The following is a 20,725-nucleotide window of genomic DNA, read 5'->3' on the forward strand; positions in this document are numbered from 1 at the left end:
AAGGCAACCTACAGAATGGGAGAAGATACTTGCAAACCATATATCTGATAAAGGGTTAATATCCAAAATATATAAGGAACTCCTTTAGCACAATAGCAAAAACAAAAAACAAATAACCCAATGTAAAAATGGACAAAGGACTGGCATAGACATTTCCCCAAAGAAGACATCCAAATAGCCAATAGGTATAATATGAAAAGATGTTTAACATCACCAATCATCAGGTGTAATACTATGATAAAATAAAAAAATAGATTTTGGCCTTTATTCCCAGCTCCTGAACAGAACTTCTAAAACCCTTATAATTTCCTAAATGACAAGAACAAAAGTAGCATATTTTGTCATAAATTTGGGTTTTGTCCCCAATTTTTAAAATAGCTCCAGAGTAGTAAAAGTGGAAGGAGCATCTTTTATTGTTCATTACAAGCCCCTTTCAACCACATCCGAGTTTATATTAATGAGATAACTTTTTTGGAAAGCCCCTGAGAATGGGGGCTGATTGCCAGGGAAACCAACCATATGATTAGAGAGTTGGAACTTTCAGCCCCACTTCCCCACCTTTGGGGAGGGGAGAGAGACTGGAGATTGACCTAAACACCAGTGGTCAATGATTTAATCAATTATGCCTACATAATGAAGCTTCCATAGAAAAAAACAAAAGGATGGAGTTCAGAGAGCTTCTGGGTTGGTGAACACATGGTGATACTGGGAAATGGCATGACCAGAGAGGGCATGGAAGCTCTGTGCCTCTCCCCCATACCTTGCCCTGTGCATCTCTTCTGGCTGTTCCTGAATTATATCCTTATATAATAAGTCAGTTGACACGAGCAGGTGATCCCCAAAATTGGGGAAAGCCCAGGGGGGTATTTGGCTTCAACCAGGAAAGAATTCAAGGGCAAGCCAGTTGTGTTAGACAGCAACTTTAATTGAAGTGGCAGCATACAGCAGCAGCAGAGGCACCGCTCCTTGCAGAGCAAGGCTACCCCACAGGCAGCGTACAGAGTAGCAACTCAGAGGCACTTCCAGTCATATTTATACCTGCTTTTAATTATATGCAAATTAAGAAGTGTATTATGTAGAAATTTCTAGGAAAGGGGTGGTAATTTCCAGATCATCGAGTCGTTGTCATGGAAAGCAGCGATAACTTCCTTGTGTTGCTATGGCAATGGTAAACTGACACGGTGCACTGGTGGGCACGTCTAATGGAAAGCTGCTTCCGCCCTGTTTCTGTTTTAGCTAGTCCTCAATTTAATTCGGTGCCAGAGCCTTGCCTCTGTAGTCAAGTCCCACCTCCTACCTCACAGTAATCTAGTAAGTAACTGTTTTCCTGAGTTCTGTGATCTATCCTAGCAAATTATTGAACATGAGGAGAAGATTACAGGAACCTTTGATTTATAGCACAAGTAATAATGTGGACTTCTGATTGCCATCTAAAGTTGGGGTCTTGTGGGATTGAGCCTTTACTTTTTACATCTGATGCTAATTCCAGGTACATAATGTCAGAATTGAATTCAATTGTAGGACACCCAATTGTTATCCACTGTGAATTGGAGAATTGGTTGTTATGGGGGAAAACCACCCCGCACATTTGGTATCAGATGTGTTCTGTGTAAGCATAGAAATAAAAATAGTTTGTTTTTGTTTTTATAGAGAAATGCAAATCAAAACCACAATGAGACATTGCCTCATACCTGTTGGAATGGCTATTATGAAAAACATAAAAGGTACGTATTGGAGAGGATGTGGAGAAATTGGAACTCTCGTGCATTGTTGGTGGGAATATAAAATGGTACAGCCACTATGGAAAATAGTGTAGAGGTTCCTCAAATATTTAAAAATAGAAATGCCATATGATTCAGAAATCCCACTTCTGGGTATTTATCCAAAATAATTGAAATCAGGATCTCCTAGGGATAATTGCACTTCCATGTTCATTGCAGCATGATTTACAATAAGTACAATGTAGAAATAATCTAAATGTACCTCAATATATGAATGAATAAAGAAAATGTGGTATATACATACAATGGAATATTACTCAGCCTTTAAAAATAAGGAAATCGTGCCATATAAGAGGAAATTATGCTAACTGAAAGAAGACAGTTACGGAAAGACAAATACTACATGATACCACTTATATGAGGTATATAAAACAGTCAAACACATAGAAGCAGAGTAAAATGGTGGTTGCCAGGGGCCAGGGAAACGGGGAAATGGGGAGCTGCTAATCAACAGGTGTAAAGTTTCCATTATCCAAGATGATTAAGGCACAACATTGTGCCTATAATTAACAATACTGTACTGTACACTTAAAATGTGTTAAGAGGATAGCTGTCATGTTCAGTATTCTTACCACAATAAAAAATATATAATATGATTCACCAGTTGCAGTTCTAGACATTTATCCTAGAGAAATGAGGACATATTCACAAAAAAAACTGTGTAATAGTTTATTTGTAATAGCCCAAAACTGAAAACAACCCAGATGTCATTAAGTGGGGAAATAGTTAACAAACTGTAGCACATCCATACCATGGAAACTCAGCAATAAAAAGGGTTGGACTATTAGTGAGCATGACAATCTGGATGAGTCGTCAGAGAATTATGCTGAGTGAAAAAAAAAATAAAGATTGTTTACTGTTTGATTCCATTTATATAACATGCTTGAAATGACAAAATTACATAAATAGAGAATAATCTAATGGTTATCAAGAGCTAAGGTGGAGAGCAGAATAAAGTTGATGTGACTATGAAAGGGCAGCATAACTGATCTTTGTGGTGATGGAAATGTTCTGCATCTTGACTATCAGTTTTAATACCCTGGTTGTGATGTTATACTGTAGCTTTTCGAGATATTGCCATTGGAAGAATCTGAGTAAAGGGTACAAGGGATCTCTGTGTTTTTTTACAACTGTATGTGAATCTAGAATTAACTCAAAATAAAAACTTTAAAAAAAAAAAGGAAAGCAATGAAATGATCAATGCTGCTCTCAGGAAGATGGTCCTCTTGTGTAGAGGAAGTCAGGGAAATGAAGGAAGGGAAGACCATGTAGTTAGATGTAGGTTATTGTCTTCTTATTTTGGGTGCTAAGTTTATAGGTGCTTATTATACTATTGATAAGTAAATAATTCGAAGCAAAAGTTAAAATACAAGACACTGGTTTTAAATTTTGTCTCAGTGTCTTATATTCTAAATAAAATGTTGTGGCTAGACAATGCTATGTATGCATTCAGCAAACTGTTTTATTTTCGTCTCAGGCACAAGGAAAATCTACATTTCCTATATCCCCGTGCATCCAGATGGGACTGTGTAACTCAGTTCTGGCTGATGGTATTGGCCAAAAATGAAGTACATGACTTCAGTACTGCCCATAAAACATCCTTTACAATCTGCTGCCATCTTCCTCCTTCATTCCCACGGCTAAAAAGGTGGTAGAGCTGTACAGTAGAGGAAGCGTAGATAAATGAATTTACTCCCTGGAGGAAAGCCACTCAGGAAAGCCTTCTGACCGGGAATATCTGTATTGAATTCTGCAGGAGCTAAGAAGAAATTTCATTGAATTAAGCCACTGTGATTTGAGTTTTTATTTATTATTACAGAATAATCTAGCCTGCCCTAATATAGATGCCAAAAAGATCCCCCCCCAAAAAATGATGAAAACTCAAAATAGTAAAGACTAGAATGGCTGATGAATTGCCCAAATCTGGGAGAAATAGCCACTATTGCAAAGTCCTTAGAATTAGATTGAGAAATATAACTGGTGATCCATGAACGTGTTGGCACCGGGTTGCAGCAAACCTGATGGCTGAAAAGAAGGTAGAAAGATGCTTTGCCCCTCCCAACTGTCTGCTCTGGCTCAGAAATGCAAAGACACTGCCAACCAAAAAATGGAGCAGCCCTTCCTCTACTCCTACAGTGCTGCTTTCAAAGCTGCTTTTAACCAGTTCTGTTCCCTCCTTCTCCACCTCTATCCCATTCTCGCCAGATTTTTTCTAGTTAAAAAAAAATTACACACTTGGGAGGCTGAGGCAGGCAGATCGCTTGGGCTCAGGAGTTCGAGACCGGTCTGGGTAACATGGTGAAACCCCATCTCTACAAAAAAATACAAAAATTAGCCAGGCATGGTTGCGCATGCCTGTAGTCCCAGCAACTCAGGAGGCTGATGTGGGAGGATCACTTTAGCATGGGAGTTTGCAGTAAGCCAAGATCACACCTCTGCACTCGAGCCTGGGTGACAAAGTGAGATCCTGTCTCAAAAAACACATAGGTACAGATATATTTGGAACCCCCTTTGTAATCTTCCCAAATTCTTCACCTGTCCTTATTACCCTGTTCTGAATATGGTGCCCATTTTTTCATGTTTTCATACTTTTACTACATATGTGTTTGCCCCAAAGTAATATATAATAGTGTGGAGTGTATTTTAAAAATTTACCTAAACGTGAGCTGCATTAGTCAGTGTTCTCCAGAGAAACAGAACCAATAGGACTTAGATAGAAAGACAGACAAGCAGATCTGGAGATTTATTATAGCAACTGGTTCATGCAATTATAAAGACCAAGAGTTATAAGTATCAATGTGAATAAATGTTAAAAAGTATAGTGTCAAATGAAAACATAAGTTGCAAAAGGATCCATAGGATAGGCTTCTACGGTGGCTAATTTTATATATCCACTTGACTGGGATAAGGGATATCCAGATAGCTGGAAAAAGCATTAATCTCTGAGTGTGTTTGTGAGGATATTTCCAGAAGAGACCACTATTTGAATTGCTGAACTCAGTAGAGCACATGACTGTCCTCAGTGTGGGTGGGCATCATTCAACCCATGGAGGAACTGAATAAAACAAAAAGACAGAGGAAGGGTGAATTTGCTTTCTCTGCTTGAGCTGAGATATCCATGTTCTCCAGCCCTCAGACATCAGAATTCCTGGTTCTCAGTCTGTTAGACTCAGATTGTGTCTAACACCAACAGTCCCTCGATTCTCAGGCCTTCAGACTCACACTGAATTACAGCAATGATTCTGGTTCTCCAGCTTGCAGACAGCATATCATGGGACTTCTCAGCCTCCACTATTACACGAACCAGTTTCCAAAATAGCTCTCCTCTTGTATATCTGTCTGTCTGTCTACCTATTTATCCATCCATCCATCCATCCATCCATCCATCCAAGTCCTATTGATTCTGTTTTTCTGGAGAACCCTAATACAGAATACATATTTTATAAGTTTGTTTTCCTATCTGAAAATTACTATTTGTCTCGTCACTGATTTAGATATTTTCTTATAACCTTTCATCTGGCTTTTTAATTTTCTTCTTTAAAAAGTCTTGCATTGTTCTTAGGCACTTATTTTTCCTGTGTTGAATGATATTATGGTAGCTAGTCTTTTAAGATAGCCCTCCAATGAAATGTGCCTTCTGCTCTTGGTGCCCTTACGCAGTCTTCTTTCACATTGTGGACTAGTTTTGTATCAAAGGTATATATAATAGCCTCATAATATGTCTTGATAGCTCTTCCTCTTTTCCTGTTCTGTGGAAGAAGTTGTGTATAATAGAAATTATCTGATCCTTCTCTTTTTAAAGACAGCACTTTCCACTCTTGAGGAGCTTCCATTATTAAACTCCTTTCTTATAAATAAACTAAATTTTGATACTGTATAACAAATTGTTTAATCCTGTCCTCTAGAGCTAGAAATAGTTACAAATGAAAACTTCAAGTATTTTGGTGTGGCTATTATACCTCTACCCATACCCAAAGATTTTTTTTTCATTTTTGAGCATAAGTAACTGCAGTTGCTTTAACCAATTTTTCTGAAGGCTGTGAATACATGACCTCATCCCCCTCCACTGGACATGCTCCTGTTTATTGCACCAAAATTCACGAATAAAGTTACAAAAGAAAATCATCTAAAAGATGGAATTGGCATGAGAGATGTGATCAACTAACAGATTATTATAATTGTCCCTCTTCTGTTTGATTTTTAGTATGTTCAACATTTTCCACAAAAATAGTATAAACACTAAGAAAAAACGATAAGGAGAAATTAATTACCAAAAGGGAATGATATTATTATCTTAAATCCTATATATCAAAGAGCTGTTTTGCAAATATTCAGTCATGAGAAGGGGCATCATTATTGGTAATAAAAGTAGCCTTCATTAACATTGTGTTTTCCATGGCAGTTACACAAATTAAAAATGAAAAAAAAGTCTTGAATATACAGAAGTTCTAAATCCACAACACACTAATAATTTTTTTAACTATTGTATCTGGATATTTGGTTTATACTTCATCCTAAGACCTCCAAATTCTAAAATTAAATACATTTAGGAGTTTTACAGTATGCCATTTTTGTGATTCTACGTTCTGATGGCTCAATAGTGATAAGAATGTCAAAAATCATGGGTTTATTTCTGAAATTAACTATCACTAAGTGGCCAAATTTGCTTTCGGTAAATATTAAGCAATAAGAAACCTAAGATTAGATACAGTCTCATGTTCACTCAGACAACGAAGAACAAAGATCATTTGGTCCTCAATTAATCCAACAAGTATTAGTTTGAACTCCATTTCCCCTAAGATGAAGGACTCTAACAGAGGATCTTAAATGCATTTCAAAAGGCTTTTTAATATTTACAGGAAAAAAATAAAATTTTCTTCTATACAATTATCTTTTTAAAATCAGCAATATAAAGAATGCTGGCAAATTAATGCTTTACAAGAAAATCTTAAAATAATAGCTTGTGTTATTAGATGAAAGTCTTAAGTTATCTGGAAAACATCAGGTATTCCTTCAACTTGAAGTTCTTGGTAGGGTACACGGGGCTGCTGGGTTGGGAATAGTAAATGTGACTTCAATTTTTTGAATCCCAAAGATTAGTGACCTATGAAGAAGGCAAAATCTTTCAAATTGTCAGTCTAGTGTTTTTTATTAAAGGCTTCTTTAATGGAAGAAAAAAGACAAGCTACCTATGTTCCTCCGAGGTGCTATAGATAGCACTTTGATATTGCACTATTGATCAGAATTGATCTTTATTTATCTGAGCCAAGTGCAAGATAAAATAAAATGAATTTCCTTCAATTCTCTGTCATTGAAAAGATTTGAATATTGAATTAGTCAGGGTTGTCTAGAGAAACAGAGCCAATAGTAGGTGTGTACATATAGAGAGATTTAAGGAATTGGCTCACACAACTGTGGAGGCTGACAAGTCCAGAACCTGCAGGGTAGGCCAACAGTCCACACCCCCAGGAAAGAATTAAGGTTACAACACAAATCCACAGGCAATCTGCTGGTTAAATTCCCTCTTCAGGATAGATCAGTCTTTTTTCTTAAGACCTTCAACTGATTGGATGAGGCTCACCCACATTATGGAGAGTAATTTGTTTACTCAAAGTCTACTGATTTAAATATTAACCTCACCTAAGAAATACCTTCACAGCAACATCCAGACATGTTTGACCAAATATCTAAGTACAGTAGCCTAGACAAATTGACACATAAAATTGACTATCACAGATATTCTGATATATTTCTGAATGGATTTCTTAAAATATATGAAACTAAGCCGGCTGCAGTGGCTCACACCTGTAATCCCAGCACTTTGGGAGGCTGAGGTGGGTGGATCACCTGAGGTCAGGAGTTCAAGACCAGCCTGGCCAATGTAGTGAAACCCCATCTCTACCAAAAATACAAAAAATTAGCTGGGCGTGGTGGCGGGAGCCTGTAATCCCAGCTACTTGGAAGGCTGAGGCAGAAGAATCGGTTGAACCCGGGAGGTGGAGTGCCATTGCACTCCAGCCTGAGCAACAAAAGCAAAACTCCGTCTAAAAAAAAAAAAAAAAAAAAAAAAATATATATATATATATATATATATATATATATATATATATGAAACTAATAAAATACTTCAGGAAACACTTCCAGCAAGAAAAAAATTAAAAACTAGCATCAAATATAACAGGATAAATTCTGTAGTATACTCAAGTTAAAAATAGTTATTGCAAATGAACAGGTTTTCTGATCTTTCTAGATTAAATACAAAACAGAAGAAAATGACAAAATTTTACATCTCACACTGTCTGGCAACCCAACATGGAGTCTGCAGTGTCATGATAATTGACTTTCACTATCTGTAACCTTGCTAGGAGGTTAGAAAGGTCATTCATGCTAGTACTTTTCCTAATATACTTTTCTCAGTTTCAACTACATTCTTTTTATATCTGAATCTCAAGGGGAAAATATTGACTATGTAACAATACCATACCAATTTTTTATTTCTATTGAATATATAATCTTTTTCTTGTTCTAGTATTTCAAGAACTGAATGGCTGTTGAACACAAGCTAAACCTGACATCCTATGATCACAAAAACTCAAATGGAATCCTAAATAGTTGTACTGATGTTTGGCAGTTATAGCTGGGTTACTTTATTGCTGGTATATGCCCCACATATTTCTTCTTTAAAAGAAAATAGTTTGAAAAAACAAATGTATCCAGTGACACCCTGCTTTTCCTGCCAATGATCTAATTGACGGTAACCATGCTCTATTAGCTCTGTGTATAATACGCCAAATTTGCAGACCAGTCAATAAAGAATTGTATGAGCCCCTATTGTGTGTGCTGGCAAGAGGCAGATGACTGACACTTGCTTTCAAGTTTCCCAAGGATGAGAAGGTTGATTTTCTTTCTCCCTACTGTTCCACTGTGTGTCAGTATTAAGCAGACATACCCTGCATATTTATAGGTAACTGCTCAAGCTAAGGGCCTTCTGTATTCTTGGCTCTTAGCCCCACCAAATGACATCCCATCAACAGAATTTTTTTAACCATCCCTTGAACTTTGTGTGGATTCTCACTGACTCACTTTGTACTGGTTTTCTTTTCCCTCTTTTTCTAATTTTTAAGATTTTGTTTTCATTTTCTTTTTAAGATATTTCTCCAAATCCATTTTTATTCTTCTGAACTTTTTAATATTGTTTTACCTTTATCGTTTTCAATTCCTTTTCTTAGTTCTTAATTCTCTCTACTTTTGTGTTTTCAACTTGTATATCACGGATTTTAGTCTTTTATGTCAATCTCTTATCTCTCTTACTATTATATTTTTAACTTATGATTCTTTGTATCTTTATTTCAAATTACTTATTTTATCTATAATTTTACTGCCCATTCGTTTGTCTTTATTGAGATTTAATCATCATGTTTAGATATTTTCCCTTTTAATTTATTCCTGCATCTCAAATTTTTGTTGTAATCTCCTCATAATACTTTACAGTAACAAGTAGGAACACTTCCATGAAGACAGCCCTCACTCAAAACGGCTGAACAAAATAAAGGGTTTGTGGGGTAGAATATATTAACTCACATTACTGAAAATGTCAACTTGTAGGCTTGGTTTTAGACATGCCTAAATTAAAAGTTTTGAAAACTCATCAGGATCCCGTTCTCTCCATGCTTCCTCTGTAATGCCACATTCTAGAGAGGCTCACCAGCACTACCAACAGGGCGGCAGAGTTCCAACCTAGTACCTCCTTTCTCATTCAAGTTCCTCAAAAGAGAGAGGCACTTCTCCTTCTGGGTCAGTCCTACCCAAGAAACAGGGATTCACTTGAAGCCAGAAGCAACCAATGTGACCAGGGAGAGTTTATTAACTGACTCACACCTATGTCAAGTGTCTTCTCCTAAAACAGAGGGTGAGGCAGCCTCAGCCAAAGGAACTTGATTAATAGTAGAGGAGGGAGGCTCCTCAAAATGAGAGAAAGTATGGCGGGTAAGCAAAAGAAAACCAATATCTACTAAATCTAACATCCTTTTCTATTGTCTTTAAAATGCTCCTCAGGATTCTTGACCTCGGAATTGTCAAATAAGCCTACAACACGAGAGGGCAAGCTGGAGACCTTGTTTCTTTCCTCTTTTACAGCAGCCTCTTCTCCAGCTCTCCATAGCGGGTGCTCTAGCATTTTTGGGGATGATTCTCCAAAAACAAAAACTTTCCAGAACTGTAAGTCTTACCAAACAGCTGAAACATTGTTAAGTGTAACAAAGTAGGTTATTGACATGTCACACCATCTAGGCTTCAAAAAACAACAAAAAAGCATCAGGTATTCCTTTAACCTTAAAATGTTAAAATCCAATGGAAATGGAGTCTGTATGGGCCAAAGGGGGTTGATATATGAGTCCTTCCTTGCAGAAATGCCCTTTATGCAACACCACTGGCCTGATTTCAGAACCAGAGGCTCAAATGAGTAAAAAGCATCAAGATAAAGCCAACAGTGACACTTCTTAGCTCTGGTAGATTTCCGGGAGTGTACTCCTCAACAGCGAAGACTCCTTTTAAAATTAGGCAAAGGCTGAATTTTTGACTGATTTTATTAGCATTTTATAACTTTCCCCTTTCATCTTTTCAAATATTAGAGAAAACAACTGTAGCAGGTATTAGTGTGCATTAGCCACCTTCATTGCATCTAGGCTGCTGTCCTGTTTTACACTTCATTTCATCAGAACTCCTTTCTTCCTAGTCTAATTCAGTTCCAGGAAGATGATAGAGTTATAACTCCCTCTCAAGTCACTGTCTGCACACAGAGAATCGCTTTGTGATGGTTTTATTATTTTAATTTACTCAACACTCTCAAGAATAGAATTAATCATGTACAGGGAAATGAACAACCCATACATAAATTTAACACATGCATAGACTATAATGACCTCTTACTTTTCTTCCCATTTTTCTTGAATCCTTTCCTGGCATTTTAGGGGTGGTTCCTATGGCTTAAACATACGCGTGAGGAATTACATAAAATGTCACCAGCCAAACTATTGTGCATTGCCTCTTGACTTAATGCTTCTACAATTATATAAATCCCAAACCCCATGGTTCAGCACTAAGCCAAAAACATGCCACATCTACATGACACAGAAGAGCTTAACCTTGAAATGCACCATACCAAATGGAACCCCATTCCTTGCCAAAAGCTTTGCAGACATCTGTCACAACATTTATCTCCCTTCAAGCAACAGCATCAGCGGCTCACAATGGTTTCTTACATTCCAAGTCTCTGGTTTCTCCCACTCCTTCTGCAGGTCTTCCTCCACATTTATAGAACAGGTTTCCATCTCAAACCCAGGAAACTCCAGCTTCTTCCTATTACTTGTTTCCCTGGTTCAACCTACAACAATTATTTTTCCCACTGGTAAGAAACTCCTTTAACTTAGAATTGACGTTTATCAGGGTTGCTTTTTAACACCATTCTCCATTGGTATCATACTGTTTTAATTACTTTAGTTTTAAATTGTTTGAGTATTTTTAAAGTAATACATCTACATGGTAATTTTTTTTTAAGTTCAAAGGGTTTCAAATGAAAGCACATTTTCTTCTTACACCAATTCTCATCCATAACTTCCCCTTCCCTAGAGATAATTCCTAAAAACAGCTTGTGGTGTTTCCAAGATATGCTTCCATATCCATAGAAAGAAACAGATATTCAATTTGTTGAGAAATATCAATTTGGTGAAGTTTAAATTGACATAGCTTTATTTTTTCAATCCCTATATTCATCTGAGCTCTGAAAAAAAAAACTTTTCTGTGTAACTTCTTAGGCAGATCCTATAACTTCTTTGGCATTTTCAGTTAAATTCACCTTATTTTGATTTAGAACTCCCACCTCATATCCAGTTTAAATTTCATCTCCTCTCTTCTTCCCAGTGGATCTTTCCTGGGATTGCCTCACATGACTTGGAGTTAGGAAGAGGCTGATCTTATTCATTAGGTAGAGGAAGAAGGAGAGAGTCTGGGTTTTTTGTTCGTTTGTTTGTTTTCTGGATCAGGCATTTCAGATTGAGAGCTGGGGGTGCAGGAGAAATAGGAGAAGCAGAGACGCTCTTGGGTCATTGGTAACCAATGGGTGCTTAGGAGGCTCCCCTAGTATTCCTCTGGCTCAATCTTGTTCTACCTGCTACTGGTAGCCTCTGCTAATGGAGAGGTCTCTTCATATGTGGGATGACTTGGAATGGTGCTCAACTCCACCATGCCTTCCTCTGCTGTTAGAAGGCAGCTCAGAAAGTGGCAGACTCACTAAAAGACTAGGAGCCTGTTATGGGCTGAACTGTGTCCTCCCAAAATTCCTGTGTTGAACCCCTGAAATCTAGTATCTCAGAATGTGACTATATTTGGAGATAGGACTTTTATGTAGGTGATTCAGTGAGTTAGGGTGGGCCTCAATCCAATCTGACTGGCCTGACCGATCCTCTCAAAAGAGAAAATCTGGACACACAGAGACATGAAGGCTGTAGGAACCCAGAGGAAAGACCATGTGAGGACACAGCAAGAAGGGAGCCATCAGCAAGCCAAGGAGACAGGCCTCTGAAGAAACCAACGTGCTGACACCTTGATCTTGGACTTGTAGCCTCCATAGCTGTGAGAAAATAAATGTATTTTGTTTAAGTTACCCAGTCTGTGGTAGTTTGTTATGGCAGCTCTAGCTAACTAATATATTCCCTAGCCCCTATATACCCGCTAGGACCAGAGGCTGCCTGGACAATCTCATTCCGTATACTCAGAACTCTCCCTCATACTCTTTTCCATTTAGATCAAATACGCTGTAAATGAATCTTCCATTTTTCCAAAGGACATGAGGAGCTTCAGATGGGGTTGTTCTATTCCTTTTCCCATACAAATTACCCCCGCATCCCTTCTTACCTCTCTGCAATAAATGACTCCTTCAGGCCTCCTGCTTGCAAGAATCTCTACATAAGAAGTAATCCCTGGGTTCAGATTGCCTCCAATCCCTGGAACACCTGTTAAGCTTTCCCAAGAGGTAAACTTCAGTACAATTTTGTAATACCATAGTGAGCCTTCAGATAGAAATGCCATCCAGCCAGGAGAGAAAAATGCCAGACTCACCCCACTTCTTACAGGAGGCCCCATCACCACAAGTGAGTCTTCTGAAGCCCCTTCTATATTTCTTGGAAGACAGAACCTTGACGACTGAACTTATTCTCTAATCTTTTTATATAAGCAAGTGGGAGCAGAGGTGATGGTTGCTCTTGGTAAGCCCAAAGGGAATTGTCTGACCTTAATTGTCAGATACCTGAAAGGCAATCGAAAGGCTCTTTCAGGATGCGGGGACTGAATACCTCTTTGTTCTCAACCTTGAGTCTTGGTCAAGGCAATAGGAAAAGTCCAACTTCACACACAAGTATGTATTTCACGTTTTTTAATCAGAGGTGAAAAGAAAATGTAGTTTGTTTGGACTATACCTGATTTGGTCTTCAACTTCAGCCCCTACCTTCTAAATAGTGGGACACAAATCAACTTTTAGTCCTATCTGGTTTGAAACTTTATCCAATGTCTTCATTTAATTTGTACCCTCAGGTAATGCTCAATATCTTGAGATAACTGCTCAGTGTTTTGCTACAATAAACAGTATTCATGTCACTTTGTACACATGTATAAGTATATCATCAAGTAAATTCCTAGAAGTGGAATTTCTGGGTCAATTCCATTCAATAAAAAGTCAATAAATATTGAGAAACATATTTATAAAGAAATATTTGACAGCTTGCCAGACACTGTTCAGAGGTGCATCAATGAACAAAACAAAAAAATAAATATCTACCCTTGTGGAGCTTATATTCTCATGGTAAGGAACAGATAAAAACACAATAAATAAGTCAGTCATATAGTACGTGAGAAGATGATAATAGCTATAGAAATGAATGAGAAGAGTAAGAGGGAATGGAAGCAGGAAGTTGTGATTTTAAATTGAGTGATCAGGAAAGGCTGCACTGAGAAGGCAACATTTCAGCAAAGACCTGGAGGAGGTGAGGAATGTGGCCCTACAGATAACTAGGAAAGCCTGTTTTAGGCAGAGGGAACATTGAGTCCAAAGGCTCTAAGATGGAAGGATCACTGACAAATTCAAGGAAAAGCAAGGGGGCCACTGTGGCTGGAGCAGAGGGAACCAGAACAGAATAAGAGATAAGATCAAATTGGTGCTGGGGCCAAGTTAGGTAGGGCCTTGCAGCCCAATGTAGGAATTTTGGCTCTTGCTCTCAGTGAGATGGGAAGCCAATGGAAGAATTTGAGCAAAACATGAAACATGATCTAGCTTTTAACACACTTCCTGTGACTGTGTGTTGAGAGTAGACGTTGGGGACAAAGGTGATAGGAGGGAGACAGGAGAGGAAACCAGGTTAGCAATCCAGGTGAGAGAGGTCTTGGCTCAGCCCTGGAAGGCAGTGGAAGAGGTGCAAAAATATGGTCAGAGTCTAGCTATACCGTATTTTGAACGTATGTGATAGAGGTTGCCAAAGTGCCCCCAAAGGGGTTACACCAATTTATCTTCCCACCAGACATGGAAGCTTCCTGCTTACCCACACTCTGGCCGATGCAGCATATTATGAAACTCCTCAGGCTTTGCTGCTCTGGTAGGTAAAAAAGCAGTGCCTCATTTTTAAACTTAATTTGTATTTTTCCATTTGTGAGTGAGCATAAATATTTTCCACATGTCTATAAACTATTTGTATTTGTTTTTACCTGTTCATGTCCTTTGTCCATTTTTCTGGTGGGTTGGTGATGTTAAAAATTGATTTGTAAGAACTTTTTCTATATTAAAAAATTAGCCTTTTATCTGTCATCCTTTCTCAGTCATTTCTCCTTGACTTTTTCTATAATATTTTTTCTGTGTATACATTTTTACCCTTTATATACTTAAAATTACTGATCTTCCCTTTTAGGATAACTTCTTTAGACAAGCATTTCTTATCCACCTATACTCCTTTCCCCAGTGTTTCTTCCAAATACAGTAGTCCTCTAAGTTTCCAAAAGAAAGATCCTCATGGTCAAAATGTCTAGAAATAATTGTAGCCCCATCCCCTTCCTAGAGGCTTACAATGCACATGAGTTGTTTTTTTTTTAATCTCTCAGTAAAGAAACATCAAACCACAAACCACAACCATCACCCCACTGTTCTCTTATTTTCTATTAAGTTCCATAGAACTGGTAATACTTCGAACACGATTTGGAAAATACAACATTAGATATTCTTTGGAAAATACCACATTAGATATTCTAAAATCTATCCCCCAGTCAATCCAGCCATGAGTAGTGCTCCTGGATTACATTATTTTGCCTACTCTCTCCCTCCACATGGCCCCACCCCACTCCACCCACCCAGATCCCTTCCTGTCACCAGCAAATGTGCTGGGCACATGTAGTGTTGACCAAACTTGTACATGATTTCGTCTGACCTTTTCAAATTCATTTTCCTTCTGTCCTGCCCTCTTCGTCCACTTATTTTGTCTCATCATTTTGAATTTATTTTGCTTATACATGAGACCCCCTTTTACATTATTTCTGGAACAAGGCAGAGAATAAGTAAACATAAAGAAATTCCATCTATGTACCACAAATATTGGGCTAGCATGTAAAGTCCCGAAGATATAAAGATAAGTTTCTTGAAAGGGAGGAGCCTGCCAAAGTGAGGCTGAAGGTTTGAGAAAGTGGATGGGGAAGGAAAGAAAGAACCTCTGGCTTCAGCAGCATGCCATGGCCCTGGAGTCACACAACCCCCAACGGCAATTGCCCCCTCCTGTCCTCATCTGTCACAAGGAGAGTAGGGTCCACCAGAAGGCATGCGGGACCTCTGCTGTGGTCAGGAGAAAGTGAGAGAAAGTTGAGATTGGAGGGGACCAGGGCTTGAGGAATTGACCCAAATTAGGAACTTTGGTGCTGCATTACCTGGATTGGAATCCTGATTCCATCACAGACCAGCTATGTAAGCAGCCCTCTCTGAGCCTTAGTATCCTCATCCTTAAAAAATGGCTAAGAACATAGGACTTAATGAGTTGGCACACATACACACTTACTGCAGCATCTGGCATAAAGAAAGAACTAGGAAAAGGAACCCAGCAAGAAGCATTAGGCTCAGGACAAAGAAGATGGAAATCAGAGGAACTGAAGAATGCAAAATCGTTCCACGTTTTGTTTTTTGGTTTGTTGGTTTGTTTGTTGTTTCATTTGGAATGAGCGGCAAATTGGGAGAAAGGTCCTAAGCACAACAGGATACAACCAATCCAAACCTAGGAGTACAGGAACAAAAATAAAACTTATAAATATTAACTCAGATTCAGAGCCACTGCCTTCCCAAATGATGCCTTTCTGCAAATTAGCGGAGTGGGGTGGGGTGGGAAAGCCCCTTCTCCAAGACATTTCCAAGCCACTCACCAAGAAATTATTTTAATAGATATACAAATGTAAACTGGCACTAATGTGGAAGAGGTGCCAGTGTTGTGCAGTGTACATCCTACACAACCACACACCAGCCCTCAGTTCTGGCTGAAGTTTGTTTTCCTATCTTTATGCAATATGTTACATATTCTTTATCATGAAATGTTTAAAGAACAAGAAACAGGAGAATAACATAAGCCATGTTCATCTTTCCTCCTATTGTGGCAGGCTAGAAATTTTTAATGCTTATCAATTTTTCAAATAGATTTCTGAAAATGTATTTCACATGAGACTTATCTACTTCAAAACATAATTTTGAAAAAAGGAAATTAGCTCAAAAATTCAAGTTGTTGAAAAGTTGTTGAAAAAGATTGACTATGATCCAATGTTGGAAAAGCTGTGTTAGTAATTCCATTTTGAAATTAACTTCTGGAGAGATTTAACAAAACTTGAAAGGCTTTGAAAACATTTCTGCAACAATTGAGGTCCGCAGAAATATGACAGGGCCTGAAGTAGTTTGGCTGAAACAAACACAAACTAAACTTCTGGTTTGAGTAGAGGTTTTTTTTTTCCCCTCAAATTATTTTCCTTTCATCACAAAATAGAAAACCTCTTTGTTTCATGCATCCAGCTGAGCACCCATAGGCATTCATTCTGGTTTGGTCTTGGCTAAATGCAGAGAAACACAGTGGATCTGTTTCAAGTCGACGCTGCCGAGTCGTCATGAATTCATCACTATACTGTCACAAATGTCCTCCTACAGTGCTTTTCACTGCCTAGTGGTACCAAAAGAAAAGAGCCAGTATTGTTTATGAAATGGCTGTGAAACAGATATTTGATTCTTTTTTTCCCCCCTCCGAATCTGTTATAAGCAACGGAAGCAAAGGAAGGAGGAAGAAAAAGAGAAGGGCAGGCACTTCAGTGGTGTCAAACCGGGCCGGAAGGAGAAGGGGAGACAGAATAGAAGGAAAGAGTTGAAAGAGACAAGAAGAAAGGTAGAGGAAAAGAGAGAAAGAGGAAAAAAATCTTAGTTCTCCATCCACACATCGGGATATAAACAGACCCTAATTTGGAGGATGATTTTTTTTTCACTTTTTTACCTTAAACCACAAATGTGTACATCTTGGTAAGTTGTGATCCATATTTTTACTATAGAATAAGCCCTATACTCATCCGAGAATTTCTTTCCCAAAGTTGTGCTATTTCGATTTTTATCAGAACCTCTGGGTAACCAAAATAGGAGGCAAGTTTGAAACTGTCTTGGAAAAACAAAATGTTGCTCCATCTTACTGTACTCTCAGGGCCTGGACTAGGATGAACAACTCGAGCATCTGTGATGCAAAACTGAAGGAGGCACTCACTCTCAGGTGCCACCCCTGCACTCATGCGCCCTGACTGTGGGTGCCTCCTTGAATTTAGCACCTGGGTGTCTCACTTGCCTCACCCTAGTCTGGGCCCTACCACCCAGTCCCACAAGTGCTCCTCTGCCCTTGCAGGAATCTGTGCTCTTTCTCTCACTTCCAGCTAAAAACCAGTTGCAGTGTCTCCTTTCCCTTCTGAATCTCCAACTCCTTAACAACTTCCCACTTTATCCCAAGCCTTATTCTCACCTCCCACAGTCAAGCCTCTTTTGTCCTTAGGAATCTATGGCTGAGTTTTAAACAAGCCACCAAGAATTTTAGAAGTTAATCAGTAGTTCCTGGGCCTTGTTGTGATTCAAAAAAAAAAAAAAAAAAGTTGCCAGGCACGGTGGCTCACACCTTGTAGTCCCAGTACTTTGGGAGGCCAAGGCAGGCGGATTGCTTGAGCCCAAGTTCAAGACCAGCCTAGGCAACATAGCGAAACCCCATCTTCACAAAAAATCAGTCAGACATGGTGGTACACACCTGTGGTTCTGGGTACTCAAAAGGTTGAAGGAGGAGGATCACCTGAGCCAGGGAGGTCGAGGCTGTAGTGAACTGTAATCGCATCACTGTACTCCAGCCTGGATGACAGAGCAAGACTCCATGTCAAAAAAAATAATAATAATCAATAAAAGAAATTTGGTGTTATCCTGTGAAACTATGAAACCACCTTTAGTGATATCATTCCCTAAAAATAAATCATCCGAAGTTCTTTCCAAAACAGATTTGTACCTAAGGATGACAGAAAGTCTAACATGTGTGCCTTTCTACTTAGTTATTGATTAGATTACTTTATTATTAGGTTAGATTCTGAAAATGGTTTTCTAGAGGAAAAGATAATGTCACAGAGACACCTCCTGGGGTTTTCTTCAGTCACCCAGAACCATCCCTTTTCCCACTCAACTTTCTTCCTTCCCTACAGGCAACTGCTCTATACCAGGCCTCTCTTAGGGAGACATGTCATATCCCTCAGGTGTGCAGAAAAATACGGCTTCTGCTGCAGATGGAAAAAGGACCCTGGGGAGGACAAGATGCCTCATGTCAAAGCAACAAGATTCCAGTGAAGAGCTGCAGGCCTCAGAGGCAGGTAGGCAGAGCCATTTCTTGGTCGGAACATCTTTCTTCTTCGGTCCCCAGCAAATCATCACAGTGAGCTGTCAGTATTTTCCCCCACATTCTCCAGAAGCAGCCTCTGGATCTTAAACACAATTCTTCCTTTGATTCTTTTGATGACGGTGCAACAGCAAAATGCTGTGGCAATCAAAACTGCCTGAAAACAGCAGATTAGCCATTCCAAAGAACTGTCAGCACAGATGCTGTCCATGGTTCTCCTAGAGATGCAATCTTGATGCTGTGTCCTTGAGATTTCTCATTTAGAGGGCCTCTTCCAGACAGAACTTTGGGATATTCATAAGAGTAACTTCTACATGTGGTGAGGTTGAGGACGGGGATAGCAGTGAAGATGTGCCAGACACTTAAAAACACTATCTCATTTAATTTTCCAAAGAGTCCAGCCAGACACATACCAATGTCCCCATTTTGCAAATGAAATTGAGGCTCAGAGAAGTTATATGGTCACTCAGCTAGGAAAAGCTGGAATTAGAATTGGAGCCTATGTCTAATCTTCTTAGACTTCACACTCTTTGCCCCTGTTCACCCCTCCTCATTTTTTCCTCCCATTTGCAATGTGCCTAATACTCTTCTCAAGAGCAAACATGCTTGATTCACAGCTTGGGCCTTGGCCTTTCTTTTCTGAGTTTGAATCATAGGAAGCTAATGCTAAAGGGGTCTTCTCACACGGCTTTGTGCAATCCTCTAAATTATGATGAGAAAACTGAGGAGCAATAGATTAAATGGCTGTGCCTCTAGTGAGCCATTGAGTCAGTGTCAGCACCAGGACCACCACTGACTCTGGGGCAGCATGCTGGCACTTTATAGTGCTCTCAAAAGTTGTGCAAGGGCCAGGCATGTGCCTCACACCTATAATCCTAGCAACTAAGGAGGCTGAGGCAGGAAGATCCCTTGAGGCTGGGAGTTCAAGACTAGCCTGGGCAACCCCTTTTCCTAAAAAGTTTTAAAGCATGGTGGTGCACACCTGTAGTCTTAGCTACTCAGGAAGCTAAGGCAGAAAGATCCCTTGAGCCCAGTAGTTCAAGGCTACAGTGAGCTGTGACTGCTCCAATGCACTACAGCCTGGGTGACAGAGCAAAATCAAACTTTTAAAACATATATATACATAATATATATTTTTAAATATTGTACAAGGAGACACCCATGTCATGGATGTGGGGAGCTGATTCTCTCAAGACCTCGACTTTTCTGGGACACACAGGTAAGTGGGGAGCTCTGGAGTGACAGTGAGGGGCAACACTCACACATGTCAATCATGTTTGACTCTGGCACTTACTGTTACTTTTCAGCAGAGCAATTCTAGTCATCAAAACCCATAGAGAAAGCACATATTAAACAGAAACAGATTTTCTAGCACTTTTTCTGGGTCAGTTCTTTCATTTTCTTTCAGGACTTTCTGGTTCTCTCATCCTGGAATGTGGCAGTACAAAGTTTAAACTACTCGTCAAATCACCACCACTCTCTACTTCTTCAATTCCTTATTACCTATTTTCCAACATGGCCCCTTGGGCTGACTAATCCGGTTTATATAAACCCCACACACCCTCTACAGGTGATTTACCTGCTCCTAGATGACTGCCTCCTCCCTCTGGTACCCCCCTCTTTAGTTCCTCTAAGCCAGAAGTTGCAGTCACAAATGTCTTCAGGAGCTAGGAAGATAAAGAGAAATGTGTAAAGTGCCAGGTGTATGATAATAGGGAATGGTGAGGAGGGTAGCAAACTAGAAGGTGCAAGCCCCATCTACAGAAATTCAAATTTTAAAAAATATAAAGCATTCTGCTGACCAAATAGAATACTTGTACAGAACTGGATGCAGTGGCTCACATCTGTAATCCGAGCACTTTGAGAGGACAGGGCAGCAAGATAGCTTGAGGCCAGGAGTTTGAGACCAGCCTGGCCAACATAATGAGACCCTGTCTCTACAAAAAATAGAAAATAAAAACATTAACTGGGCATGGTGGCACACAA

The 20,725-nt window shown here is 39.2% G+C and overlaps 1 long non-coding RNA gene across 2 annotated transcripts; it reads left to right on the forward strand.

Annotated features, from left to right (window-relative positions):
* The first annotated feature begins 529 nt into the window (after window positions 1–529).
* Window positions 530–9,429, forward strand: LOC129058679 (uncharacterized). Of its 2 annotated transcripts, none has more exons than XR_008523961.2 (4): window positions 530–684; window positions 1,237–1,311; window positions 1,651–1,724; window positions 8,311–9,429. It is a non-coding gene; the product is annotated as an uncharacterized LOC129058679 (long non-coding RNA). The 2 variants fall into 2 exon arrangements; XR_008523959.2 differs by lacking the exon at window positions 8,311–9,429 and adding an exon at window positions 3,259–3,696.
* The last annotated feature ends 11,296 nt before the right edge of the window (window positions 9,430–20,725 follow it).

Source organism: Pongo abelii, chromosome 2, assembly GCF_028885655.2.
Source record: "Pongo abelii isolate AG06213 chromosome 2, NHGRI_mPonAbe1-v2.0_pri, whole genome shotgun sequence".
In the NCBI taxonomy this organism is placed as follows: domain Eukaryota; kingdom Metazoa; phylum Chordata; class Mammalia; order Primates; family Hominidae; genus Pongo; species Pongo abelii.